This window comes from Suricata suricatta, chromosome 6, assembly GCF_006229205.1.
Source record: "Suricata suricatta isolate VVHF042 chromosome 6, meerkat_22Aug2017_6uvM2_HiC, whole genome shotgun sequence".
Classification (NCBI taxonomy): Eukaryota; Metazoa; Chordata; class Mammalia; order Carnivora; family Herpestidae; genus Suricata; species Suricata suricatta.
Genome location: NC_043705.1, coordinates 13,573,718 through 13,588,014, shown reverse-complemented (window position 1 = coordinate 13,588,014; position 14,297 = coordinate 13,573,718). Strand labels below are relative to the sequence as shown.

The window sequence follows — 14,297 nt, the reverse complement described above, 5'->3', positions numbered from 1 at the left end:
TTATCAGTCAGCAGTATCAAGTCCTTCTTACTGTTCCTTTGGCTGATTGGACAGGATTTGTTGAATGGCCCTTCATCTTTTTCCCATCATATTCACTTAAAAAAAAAACTTACACAGCTCTATATTTATTATGTAGCAATAAATAGAAAAACATCACACTTTGTAAAATATCAAAAATTCACTTTGTAAATATATAAAATGACTTTATGAAAGTGAGTAAAAATAAATCTTAAACATACTGCAAAATGTCTTTAAATATCAATAATTTGGGCCGCTTAGTGTCGATCTAGTATCTTTATTCTTTAAAAACCCATCAAGAAAATAAGTAATAGTCATGCTGCTATTTTAATGTTTCAAGTTTTTTGGACCTTGTGAATATAGATTTAATTGCCTCAGAAAAGATGAAGCCTGCAGTTTAAATGCACTACTGTGGCAGGAAGTAAGTGTTTTAACTGTGTGTATCTTTTTGCCTGAGTTGGCAAATGTTTCTCCTACATCTAACGTGTGACCCATACACTCTTTAGAAAATTCAGAATTAGCCAAAAAAAAAAAAAATTCTAAAACTGAAACACTTAATGGAACAGAATAGAAAACCCAGAAATAAACCCATAACTATATAGTCAATTTATCTTTGACAAAGCAGAAAAGAATATCAAGTAGGAAAAAGTTGGTCTCTTCAGCATATGGTGTTGGGAAAACTGGACAGCAACATGCCGAAGAAAGAAACTGAACCACTTTCTTACACCATACACAAAAATAAATTCAAAGTGGATTAAAGACTTAAATGTGAGATCTGAAACCATAAAAATCCTAGAAGAGTACGTAGGCAGTGACCTCTTTGACATTGGTTGTAGCAGCTTTTTTCTAGATGTGTCTCATGAGGCAAAAGTAACAAAAGCAAAAATAAACTATTGGGACTTCACTGAAACAAAAAGCTTCTGCAGAGCAAAGGAAACAAAGCTAAAAGGCAACCTATGGAATGGGAGAAGATATTTGCAAATGACATATCACGTAAAGGGTTGGCATCAAAAATACATAAAGAACTTCTAAAATTCAACACCTAAAAAACAAATAATCCAGTTTAAAAATGGGCAGAAGACATGAACAGACATGTTTTAAAGAAGACACCCAGATGGCCAGTAAACATGAAAAGATGTTCATCACCACTCATCACCAGGGAAATGCAGATCAAAACTACAGTGAGATGTCACCTAACACCTTTCAGAATGGCTAAAATCAACAGCACAAGAGCAGGGGGTATTGGCAAGGATGCAGAAAAAGACTAAAGCCACATGCACTGTTGGTGGAAATGCACACTGGTGCACCCAGTGTGGAAAGTAGTATGGAGAATGCTCAAACAGTTAAAACTTGAACTTCCCCATGATCTAGCAGTCACACTAGTGGGTATTTACCCAAAAAATACAAAAACACGAATTCAGAGGGATACATGCACCCCTATGTTTATAGCAGCATTATTTACAATAGACAAGATACGTAAGTAGCCCAAATGTCCACTGATTGATGAGTGGATAAAGAAGAAGTGGTATATGTACACAACAGAATATTATTCAACCATAAAAAGTAATGGTATCTTGCTATTTGCAACAACATGGATGGAGCTGGAGAGTATAATGCTAAGTGAAATAAGTCATTCAGAGAAAGACAAACACCATATGATTCATGTCATGAATTCATGTCATGTGATGTGTGGAATTTAGGAAACAAATAAGCAAAGGGGGGAAAAAGAGAGGCAAACCAAGAAACAGACTCAACCATAGAGAATTAATGGTCACCAGAGGGGAGATGGGTGGGGAATGGGGAAATAGGTGATGGGGATTAAGGAGTACACTTGTCATTATGAGCACAAGGTGACGTATGGAGTTACTGAATCACTATATTGTGCACCTGAAATTGATACAACACTACATATTAACTAGAATTGAAATAAAGACTTAAATAAAACTGAAACAAGCAGTAGCTTTTTAAAAAAAAAAAAAAGTTTGTAAAAATGTACCTGCTGATGATTCCATTCAGAAACTGTTCCATAAGCTCTGAGTTTTCCTTTATCTCTCTGAATTTTAAGTGGAAGTGAAGAGCCCCTGTCTGCCAGAGACTTGAGACAGTGTATGTACTAGCCTTCCAATCTACCTCTGACCTTGCAGGCTCTGTATCCCAAGTCAATTGCTTGAACTCATCACCTGATTGGCCTTTTTACCTTTCTTGTGCTTATCTTAGCTCACCAGCAGTGAAAGAGAGGAAGAAGCCAGGATAGTATAAGGGATCGACAGAGAATTAGAATGCCAGCTTAGAAATCCGTTCCAAAGTTCACAGGATGGAAGACACTTCTTACTCGATTGCTGTTCACATGATGCTGACGTGGGTTGGCAGTTGCAGGCTCCGAGTGAGTCCCACAGGCCGCGCTGCTAGGGAGGGTGGCGGCATGTCTTCGAGGCCCCGTGGGGAGGCCTCACCCCTGTCTGATGCCTTACATAGTTCATGCTTGTCGCTTGGGGTTTGCAGGGCGTGGGGCAGGAGGGATGGTTGAGGCAGGATAGTTCTTTGCAGGATTGCCCTTTGTGTTATATAATGTTTAGCCTCCCAGGCCCATGTCTCCAAAGGGCCAGTGACACCTGTCCGTCTGCAGCAGTATAAAACCCCTCCCCAGAGTTTGTGGACGGACTCACCCCTAGAGGCCTTTTCTGCCTCTTGGGACCCACTGTCACACTCCCAGGTCTGTGGGACCTGTAGAGGGGGAATGAAAGGGGTCCCTCGTTGGTGGTGGAGGGGGGAGGATGGGAATGGCAAAATGATGAAGAAAAGCGGTAGGCTTTTATATTTCCCCACAGAGTAAGCAGCATGTCTGGTGTCCTTGTTCTGCTCTCTTCCTGGTTCTAGTGTCCCCTCCCTGTCAACCTAGGTAAATGTTTTGACCAGTTCTCACAGTGCAGATCTGCTTGGGATGAATTATCTCATCATTTATCCAAAAGTGTCTTTTCTGCCATCATTTTTCAAGGACATGGACACCGAATTCTGAGATGATGGTATTTTCCTTTCAACACCTTAAAGTGTTGGTACTTTGCTTTTCAGCCTCCGTTTTTCCTGATGGAAAGATGTTCTCTCTTATGTAATGAGTCTTTTTTTCTTCAAATAAACTATATTTTTTAGGACAGTTTTTCATTTACAAAAATATTGCAGAGAGAGTACAAAGAATTCTCATAGACCCTGTACCCAGTTTCCCCTGTTATGTGACTGACATCTTACATTCGTGTGATACGTTTGTTACAGTTAAGTGATCAGTGTAGGTACATCGTCAGCAACTATAGCCCGTACTTAATTCAGATTTCCCTAGTTTTTACATAATGTCCTCCTCCTGTGCCAAGATCCTCTCCAGGAGAGGGTGTCGATGTGTTCCTTAGTCTTTGCCTGTGACAGTTTCATGGACTTCCCTTGTTTTTGATAACCTTGACAGTTTGAGGAGTGCTCTTAGGTATTTTGGAGGATGTCCTTCAGTTGGGATTTGTCCGATGTTTTTCTCATGATTAGACTGAGGGCCTGGGGTTTGAGAGGAAGACCACAGGAGTAGTGCCGTTCTCAACATCCTGTCAAGGGTATGTATCATCACCATGAATGGTCACGGTTGGTGTAGACCTTGATCACTGTGTTTGTCAGGTGTGTTTTCAGGCTTCTCCACTGGAAAGCGCCTCTTTTCTCTCTTCCGTACAGTACTCTTCAGAAGGAGGTCACCGTGCGCAGCCCATACTCAAGGAGTAGAGAGTTCAGCCTCCCCTGCTTAGGGCAGAGTATTACTTATCTGGAATTATTCTGCACGGATGCTTTGTTTCTTCTCCACTTATTAATTTATTCAGTCGTTTATTTGTATCAGTTTGGACTCGTGGGTATTTTGTACTGTAATACAATACTATGTGGCTCATTTGTGTTGCTCAAATCAAATTATATTTGGCCATTGGGAGCTCTTTCACTTGGCTTCTGCACCCTTTGCCATGGCCCATTACCATGGGTATTGTCTTGTGTTTGTCTTGTTTTTGAGCACTTTCTTCCTTTCTAGTGCTGTGAGATGCTCCAGTCTCGTCCTGGTAAATTTTCTGTCCCAGCCCTAGATTCAGCCATTTCTCCCCAAGAAGCCTGCTTTCCATTTTTGGAGAGTGACATTAGAAGCTGAGCTCTGGGCATTCGATGTGCTTGTTACTGTTGAGGTTTTGTTGCTTCTGGGGCCTCTCAGCGGCCAGAGCAAGGAGATCTGTGTATGCGCCGCAGCCTTTGTGTGCACCTGTGTCCGTAGGTGCTGCTGCGCGTGACCCTCTGCCTGTATTAAGCTAAAGATGCGTTCGTCCCAGTCTCGCCACCTCTAGTCCATGAGCGCTTGGATGATCCTAGGCCCTTGCTTACCCTTAAACTGCCGCTCCAAAAGGGAGAGGGCTGGCTCCCCACTCGCACCGTCCGTTTCCTTGTTGATCACGGAGCTCTCAGACTCACAGCTCCTTACGTGTAAACAACGGATCTGAACAGGCTCATCGAGCGCCGGTGGTCGGCGCGCTGGCTAACGGGGCTGCTTGCCCTGCGCGTCTTCCCCGCTCGGTGCTTAACCGAGCCTTCTCCTCTCGTTTAAAATTCTTTCAACAAAAACTTGTAAGAAAACACAAATGTAAGTATCCTAACTTGAAAATGACACAAAACTAGGTGGACCTTGGAACACATGTAACAACAAAAAGAAAGCATTCATTAAGTGAACCTGCAGGTGGGTTCAAAAAATTAGTAACGAGTTTGTGGAGACCTGGTTTAAATAGCAGTTCAAGTGGAGGACCCCTGGGAACCTTCCGTCCTATAAGCTCTGCGTACACTGACGTGTCCCATGGCTGCTAAAAAATACTGAAAGCTGAGGCTGTATCCTTGTGAACAGTTTGCAGAATATCATATATTCACAATATTCAGATGTACAGAGAGGTTAGCCTCATGCTGCTCTTGATATCGGATGTGTTGTATTCATTTTTAGTGTTTTAATAAAAGACATTGAAAAATTGATGTTCACAAGAGAACGGGATGGAAAAAATCTGTAAACAGCATTTTACCATTTAGAATTTGAGCATCAAAATGAGTAATGATAGTAATGATTTTAGCCCATTAAATAAAATAAGAAACGTGAGTTCATACTAATCTAAAAGGTAAAAAAGTAAATTGAAATTTTGATGAAGAATGAAATATTTACCTAGTCTCAGAAATACCTCCCCCCTCCCCCGAATATTTGTTAATTCCAAAGAGGAAAAAGAGTGACTTTGCAGTGGAAATGCCTGGAGAACATCACTTGTACAAAACCACAGGATCAAAGTGAACTTCATCAGTATCAGGATGTGTCATAACTGTGCGCCACCTGCTAGGACACACCAAAAAAAGCACAGAGTCGCTTCTTTTGATGTTGCTGCCAGAAGTGCATAACCTGAATCTAGCCCCGAGGAAACACCAGATAAATCCAGAATGAGGGACATTCTACAAAGTAAGGGGGCTGTATCTTCAAAAGTGTCAAGGTCATGGACGTCAAGGAAAGTCTGTTCCAGACCGACAGAGTTATGAGATGTGATGGCTGAATGCAATGCGTGCCTCTGATCTGGACCTGCTCCAAGAGACATTGTTGGGGAATTGGGGACACTTGAATGGACTCTGAAATTAGGCAGTAGTAATGTGTCGTGTTCATTTCCTGGTTTTGAGTGCTTTTCTCTGTCTGTAAACGGTTTTTGTTTGTAGGAGAATACACACTACATGTTTGGAGGGGATGACAGTCATGTCAGTCACTTTCTCTTCAGTGGTTTGAGGAAGAGAGGTTTTTATATGGTACTTCCAGCTTCTGTGTTAGGTTCTTTAAAAATATTTTTTAGGAGTGCCAGGGTGGCTCAGTCACTTAAGTGGCCCACTTTGGCTCAGGTCATGATCTCACGGTTCGTGAGTTCGAGCCTCACATCAGGCTCTGTGCTGACAGTTCAGAGCCTGGAGCCTGTTCCAGATTCTGTGTCTCCCTCTCTCTCTCTCTCTCTGCCCCTCCCCTGCTTGCACTCTCACTCTCTCTCTCTCAAAAATAAACCAACATTTAAAAGAAATGTTTTTAATGAATAATTTGGGATTCTAGGATAGTTAATATGGAGAAAAGTCCGAGGTGGAGTACCAGAGATGTCTTTAACTATCTGAGGCACTGTCCCGTGGAAGAGGAATTTTCCTCCATTCTAGGATGTACAGCTTGAAGCTGGAGAAGTTGGAATGTTTCTTATATTTGACATCATCTCCATATTGGCAGGATTTTTTTCTTGATACACACAGTAATCCCCTCACATTTAGTGGTATTTTACACCATTGATAAGTGAAATATAGTTTTTTTTATTTGGTGGTGTTTCTTGGGAGAAGAGAACCAAGAGCCGTGAATGGGCATTTACGATTCAAAGTTTTATTTTTTATTTTTTTAATGTAACACAATTTATTTTTTTAACATATGCAATTATTTTCCATCATTTACAATACAGTAGTTACAATGACACTCCAAACAGAAAAGCAAAGTAAAAAACCAAAACCCGCACTTCTATTTCATGTAATTAGACTTATACAGAAATTAGAAGGTTAAGTAACAAGTAGTTAATCACCTAATTTCACAGCTATCTGAAGTGGCAGTCGTTATATAGCAGCTTATCTATGATACATTCAAGATACATGATACAATTTATTACTTGCCCATAAGCTAAAACTCAGCCTGCTTAATACCTTTCCTTAAATTCTACCTCTATACTACAGTATACTTGAGGTCCATGCAAAATCAAGATTTTAATTATAAGGAAAACCTTTCTCATACTTAAAACTACCTGTGCGTCGAACTGGCTACCTACAGTGGTCAGGAAGTTATTTGTATTGTCAAAGAGGACCCCTAAGATCTCTTTTAACTAGAAGATTCTGTGACTCTGCTGACTGGTGATTGTCTTCCCAAGTACCCCGCTCCCTCCCTTTCTGCCTCTAGATGAAAGAGAAAAGTGGCTTTCTCTTCCGTGCCAGCTTTTGTTCCTACCTTCTTTTCTTTTTTGACGTGGGAAAAACAAACAGATTACGTGATGAGTGCACACAGGAGATGGAATAAGAAAAGAAACTGGCGTCTGAGCACTGGGTGTGGAGGCTTTGCTCTACTTGCTGTGAGTCTGAAGAGCTTCCTGCCGCAGGAATAAAGGAACGAGGGTTCAGTAGACCCTCATTCTTTCTGAGGATGGACTGCAGCCAAGTATCGGTCAGGAATTATCAGGGGACTTTGAAGTCGCTCAGCAGCTCGCACATTGAGCTTCTGACCGTCGGCCTTGTGGCAGGAGATTTAGGTTCAACTCGAGCACAATTACGAGCTGCTAATGAGCGTTGTGCAGCCGTGGGCGGCGACTGGATGCCACGTTGCTGGTGTTTCTTTGAGTCAGTAGAGCTGCTTTCAAACCAGGACACTTTCGTGGTGACAGAACGTCACCCTTCGTCCCCATGCCCACACACTCACTTCCCCACGCACGGCGCTGCCAGCATCCTGGCCACCCTCACGGTCCACATGGAAAGTTACGTCTTACCTAAAACCCCATCCTTGGACCTGGTGCGTCTCTGGTGTCAAGTCCAGTGTGTCCTGTTCTCTGACCATTGCTTCTTCTCTTCCCCTCCTCTCCTCCTGACCTTTGGGTTTTGTGGATGCTTCCGCTTGAGCCCTCGCTCCATTTTCTCCTGGTTCTCCTCCTCCAGGTGCTATGCCTACATTCTGGTTAGGCCACATGAGCCGTTCTTTCAGTCCCTGTGACCAGCATTGTCATTTGGTCAGTTAAGAGTGCCTACTGTCACGTGACTGTCGGTTACCTTTAGGCCCATTTGGCTCCCAGAATGCTTTGAATGTCAGGTTAAGGAGTTTGAACTTTATTTAGTTGACATAGGGGATACATCAAAGGGTTTTTCTTTCTTTTTTTTTTCTTAATTTATTATGAAGTGTTGTTGACATACAGTGTTACACCGGTTTCAGGTGTACAGCACGGTGAATCAGCAGTTCTCCACAGTGTGCAGGGCTTACTGCAGGTGTAGTCCCCGTCTGTCACCAGACAGTGTTATGTGGTCCCTATACAGTACTCTTCATGTCTCTGACTTATTCTTTCACTGGGACCTTGTACTTCTTCACCTATCACCTTTACCTGTTTTGCCCAACCCCTAACCCCTCTCCTGTCTGGCAACTACCAGGTATCTATTTAAGCGTCTGGTTTTTGTTTGTTCATTTGTTTTGTTTCTTAGATTCCATACATGAGTGAAATCATATGGCATTTGTCTTTCTTGGTCTGATTTATTTCATGTAGCATAACACCCTCTAGGTCCATCCATGTTCTTGCAAATATCAAAGGCTTTGAATAGAGTGATATAACAAATTAGGTTTTAGAAAAAAACACTGACAGATCTCAGCAGGATGTCTGTAATTGCCGTAACCTGTCGTCTGCATCTGTCAGATTTATTGCTGTATTCATTTCATAAAAGAATGTAGCGTATCTTTTTTTTTTCCCTTGAGTTCTTCAACGGGTCGGAGAAGAATAAGTACTGGGTTTGAAGCAGTGAAATATTATAGATAAACGTTTGAGAAGGACTAAAGTCAGTGAGTGAAAGGGAGAGTGAAGAGAAGGCCTCAGACCACTTGTGAGCAGACTCCGAGGCACAGACACACCAGGCTTGGCCGATCTGTGCAGCTTGACTGAGCTACAAAAACTCCCTGCATTGTATCTCCTTGTACCCTCAGCAGCAGCCATTCTAGAACTTGAAAGCAATTTTAATTCTTTAACCTAAAAAGTATGTAGTGGTCTGCTTTACACATTGATTTCTATAGGAGGAACCTTGGTGCCATTGATAGTAACGAAGTTATAAAAGTATCATTGTAAATGCTTGATGTGGGAATAAAGCAGCTCCCTGAACGTTTTTTTATGGGAAATGTACTAAGATTATCCAAGAGCATGAAAATTCCATAAAACCTCTGCAGGTGATTTCAACCTAACAAATGTGTTCATCTGTTAAGGCGTAAAACCTCTGCTAAATGGGATTTTGTACAGGGATCTTGTTTTCTTTAAAAAGAAAAAATGGTAAGCTTACAGTAAAAAAGTAGAACTGCTTACAGTAAAAGCACCTCTGTCCACTGTGCCTGAGGCCACAGGCAGCTCATGTGTGTTTTCTTCCTGCATCAGCCTTTCTCAGGTGACAGCATCAGCTGCCCAGGGGAACCAGGCTTGCCCGAGGTCCAGTCCCAGGATAGGGCTCCTGACAGCCTCCCAATTGGGGGGCTCCCTGAGCTGAAGCACAGACCCCTGTGGAAGCCGGGAGGGTTGTGCTGGTCAGCAGGTGCCTGAGTGCTTCCTGCGGCGGCGGGAGGGGTGCCTGTAGGGAACGGAGCTCCAGACTCCTGTGGCAGGGCTCTCCGATGGCCCCCAGTGGATGCTCTCCCGTGCAGTCTGTGAAGGATAATAGTAGAAGTGGGATTCACTCAGTAAGCTGTAGCGTTTCCTGAGCACCTGCTGTGAGTCCTGTAGGTAACATCTCATTTAGAAGAAACTGAAGTTCAGAGAGGTTAAGTTTTATGTTAGGGTTTGAACCTAGACATTCTGACTGCAGAGCCCAAAGGAGGTTAATTCTTAGGTCTCTTCGGTCCCAAACATTGATTTTGTGCTCAGGATTATAGCAGCATGACCGTATTTTTCTACTTGCCTTCTTTCTCTCACTAAAAAATAGATTTGCTAGGAGTAGGGAGCTCTGTTTTACAAAACATTGTCCACCCAGCGATTCTGGGTTTTTATTGGGGAAAAAAGTATGTAAAAAAATATGGAATGCCTCTGATTATAGAAGCACTTTACAAATGTAGAAGAAATTACACTGTTAAAAAAAACCACCATTTTGTAAACACTGTTGTATTAATGGATTCAGGCAAGCTTTAGCGGGTGCTGGGAGCACTGAATCAAAGCTTATTGGGGAGCTAGATAATCTGGAAGCATCACCCCACAGACTGCTTAGTAATCTAAAAATAAATAAGTAAATAAAGATTTTTCTGCAGTAGAAAAATCTAGTCAATATCAGATTGGCCAAGTGATAAAATTCACCATCACCAATAAAGCCAAAACCCGATGTGACACATTAGAAGGACACAGCATCACCTATGTGGCATTTCTGCCAAAAGAAAATTTACTTTGGGTATCTAATCATGGTCAGTAATTAGAAACAATCAGACAAATCCAGATTGAGGGACATTTTCAAAACCTGTATCCTGGTCTCATTATAAAAAGGTCAGTGACATGAATGACCAAAAGTGACTGAGGACTGCTTAGATCAGCAGAGACAGAGGAGATGAGACCGCTGAACGTGGGGTGCACAAGCCCTCACTGGGTCCTGGGTACTGCGCTGACCTCCACGAAACAGGTCTGAAGGTTTCGTTAGACCCAGGCAGAGGCGCCTATGGCCCGTATGTTACAGAACAGCATCGTATCAGTTCAGTTTCTCAAATGTGATAAATGAATTGTGCCCTTGTTCTTAGGAGATAATGCTGAAGTATTTAAATTCCCAAAAGGAGAAAGAATTTTAAAAAAGAATAGAGTTTATTAAAGTAGCCAAACTCAAGCAGTGGAAATCTAGATTCACAGTAAAGAATAAAAGTGGAGGGGCACCTGGGTGGCTCAGTCGGTTAAGTCTCCAACTTTGGCTCAGGTCAGATCTCACGTTCGTGGGTTCTAGCCCCGCATCAGGCTCTGTGCAGACAGCTAGCTCAGAGCCTGGAGCCTGCTTCCAGTTCTGTGTCTCCTTCTCTCTCTGTCCCTCCTCCTCTCATGCTCTGTGTCTCTGTATCAAAAATAAATAAAACATTAAAAAAATTTTTAAAAAAAAAGAATAAAAGTGGAGAGAGTTTTAGGCAAAAAGGTGAAAGCAGGGATCACCCTAGATTTTTCCTTGTCTCTGGTAGGTTACCCCGGCTGCCGGGCATGTTGAGGTGCAGAGGGTTCTGAGGCCATATCCGTGATTTAGTAGTTGCCAAGGGTTTAGGATTAGGGTTCATGGTGGTGGATGTCCGTCTCTCCTTGAACGTTTATCTCCTTACAGTCTAATGAGTCCAGCTCTTACCAGCCACTGCTTGACCTAACCTGGCTTTTATCCAGAGGCTTGTACTTAACTGCCATTAACATCCCCCTGCCGGCTGGGCCAGGACTTCCCAGATCTTTAAAAGTCAAGAATCAGAGGTCTTTCAACCCAGAACAGCTTTAGGGGTGGAAGTGAGGAGATCCAGGAACCTCGCCTGAAATTAGCAGAATTGGGACTTTTCTTGTAGGAGGGGCCTCTTACCATCAGATTCTCTAAGTGATTCACTGCCAGAAGTTGTTAAGAACCGAGTGGCTTTGCTAGTATTCTGACATCCTTCTGTACTTCTTCATTTTGCTTGGCCTGCGCTGTCTTTGCCTCCTTCCCGGCCCTGCTAGCCGTCTCCTCTCTGTACTAGCCTGGTGAGGCTCCTTGCACTGGGCTCCCCTCTCCAGCCCCTTGAAGATTCTCCTTTACTTAAAAAAAAAAAAGTACCTTTTATTTATCCATTACTTTGTTTAGGCTATTTTTTTTTAAATTGACATATAGTTTAATTCTCCTTTGCTCTTTGAGGATAAACGCAGTTTTCACATGAGAGCAGGTGTAAAGGAAAAAACACTCTGTGTCTCCTGTACAGCACACTTCTGTGACACTTCTGGTCACCAGGTGGGTGGGGCTTCCCCTGTACCAAGCAGTTCTCAGCCATAACAGCAGAGTGTCCTAGAATGCCGTTGGGCTCTGACCCTGTGTGCCTGGAGTTAGCATCAGATCCCCCAGGTTAAGGGCCCAGTCCCATAAGGCTGCCCCCTCCCCACCCAGATAAAAGCCAACCACAAGTCCCAGGTTGTCACCTGTACTTCTGACCGACAACCCCCTCATAGTGTTCAAAACTTTGTTAGAGTGGCGCACACTCAAGGGAACAGTTGCTTGCATTTGCTGGTTTATTATAAGGGACATAATGAAAGATACAGAGGAATGGCCAGATGAAGACGCACAGGGCAAGCGTGGGGGGCTCGCTGGCACGCCGCCCTCGCGGCACCTGCACACGTTCACCAGCCTGGAAGTCCTGCAAACCCCACACTCCGGGGGGCTCTAATGGAGGCTTCATCACTTGGGTACGATCAGTCATTAACTCCATTCCAGCTCCCATGCCCTCCCCAGAGGACGGAGGGGATGGGCCGAAAGTTCCAAGCTTCTCCTCATGGCTTGGTCTTTCTAAAGCTATCCAGGAGCCCACCAAGCGTCGCCTCATTAGAACAGACGACTCCTGTCACCCAGGAAATTCCAAGGAGAAGCTCTTTGTCAGGATTCAAGGTCAAGGACCAAACAGCAGAACAAACAGCTCCTAATGCTCTGATCACTCAACAAATTGGAAGTGTTTTAGGAGCTCTGTGCCAGGAACTGGAGCAGAGACCAACATATATATTTTTTTTCTTTTTCCTTTTTTTTTTTGGTCTTATTTCACAGCAGGTAAATTTTCTGTCTTTAAAAGGTGGACAGGGGTCCCTGAGTGGCACAGTTGGTTAAATGTCCGGCTTTGATTTTGACTCAGGCCATGATCTCATGGTTCATGAGTTCAAGCCCTGCATCGGGCGCTCTGCGGTCAGCACAGAGCCCGCTTCGGATCTTCTGTCTGCCTCTCCCTCTGCCCCTCCCCCCCACTCTCTCTCTCTCTCACACACACACACACACACACACACACACACACACACTCTCTCTCGCTCGCTCGCTCACTTGCTCTCGCTCTCACAAATATAAGTAAACATTAAAAAAAAATTTTGTAATTTTAAAAGGTACACATGATTACTTTAAAAATCTTTAAAAAAACATGAACATTTGGGAACCTTGATCATAGTATGTGCTCAATAAATATCGTGGAATGGGTGGTTGAAATAATTAAATGCTTCTTTTCCCAAACAGCTTTCCAGTTGAAACTGGGCGGTGTTCATTTATTTAGTGTTCTTTGGAAGAATAAAAGTCCATGGACTGGTTTCTTTCCCTGCTCCTTTTCCAGCTTGAGTCTTCAAGAGGAAGCCTCAGAACTGGTTTCTAAAACTGTTTGTACCTGGTGTGATTATAAAGCAATGAGACTGATTGTCATGTGCGGTTTGTGGGATCCGTCTCAGTTACTTTATAGCCATACCTGGTATGTTACACCACAGACCGTTGCCTGTTGACCAACATCTAAGAGCGCACACCTAAGGTTTCTAGATGGAAAATTTAAACAGTTTAGCACTATGTTATGATTTTCTCTAATTTACTGACCAGAACTTTTATGTCACAAAGATAATTAGATGTTAACTCTGTTGCTTGCCTTAATTTTGCAGTTTTCTTTTTGTTTTTGGGTTCTTTTAATCAGTATTCTGATAAACTGCTATTCTGATAAAGTGGCTGGCTTAATTTTGAAAAGGTAATGCAAAAGGTATATGTTCCGTTGGGTTAAATTTTTCAGAAAATTTTTAATTATTGAATTTCTTTTCAGTTCAGCCTATGGTCTTTTGACTGCACATGATAAGGCCGGTTCTTTTAGTGAAATACGATAAATATGTAAACCAAATGCTTTACCAGTAGTATTCACTGAAGAAGTGTTTGCAAGGGCAAACACTTGGGTGTTTGGTTTTGGTGGTTTACGTTTTTCTGCAAACCTTATTTCTGTTTGAATAAATGGTTATAATTTTCTCTTTCCTGAATTAAAATGTTTATTCTCCTTGCCCTGACCCCCAGAGTCTCAGTCTTTGTCTTGAACTGTGCTGAAAGTTGCATGCTGCCGTCGGCAGCTTCAGCCTAGAATGGAGGGTGGCCAGCAGCTAGCCTGGTATAGAAAGGCTGCCCTTCTTCCTGGAAAGGAAATGGGAAATTACTTCCCTCTGTGGAGGAGGAAAGGAATAGTAATTTCACACTCCACAGGAGCCGGAGTAATTGCCTCCACCGTATCTCTACTCTTGGAAATTACAGAAGTGAAAGAAGTAAATGACCAGAATAGCGACTTAAGGATATCCTTTAATTACCTTAAATAGTTTGCGGCCATGGCAGAACCTCGGGACAGCTGTTAGAAGCTGGAAGCGTTCTGATGCCAGACTAGTCCAGGCTGTTGAAGTGTGGACGTGTCTCGGGAGGGTTCCATTTCCGGAAGAGCTCTGGGCTGCATGAGAAAGGAGCCTTCCTCTCATCAGGGCCAGACAGAGGACCCAAGTTAGCTTCAG

General features: G+C 43.0%; 1 protein-coding gene across 1 annotated transcript in view; it reads left to right on the top strand.

Moving 5' to 3' along the window:
- The window catches only part of RNF130 (ring finger protein 130), a gene marked incomplete at its 5' end in the record, with an annotated part of 75,919 nt that overhangs the window by 11,912 nt on the left and 49,710 nt on the right, over window positions 1-14,297 (top strand). The gene's annotated exons all lie outside the window — the stretch shown is intronic.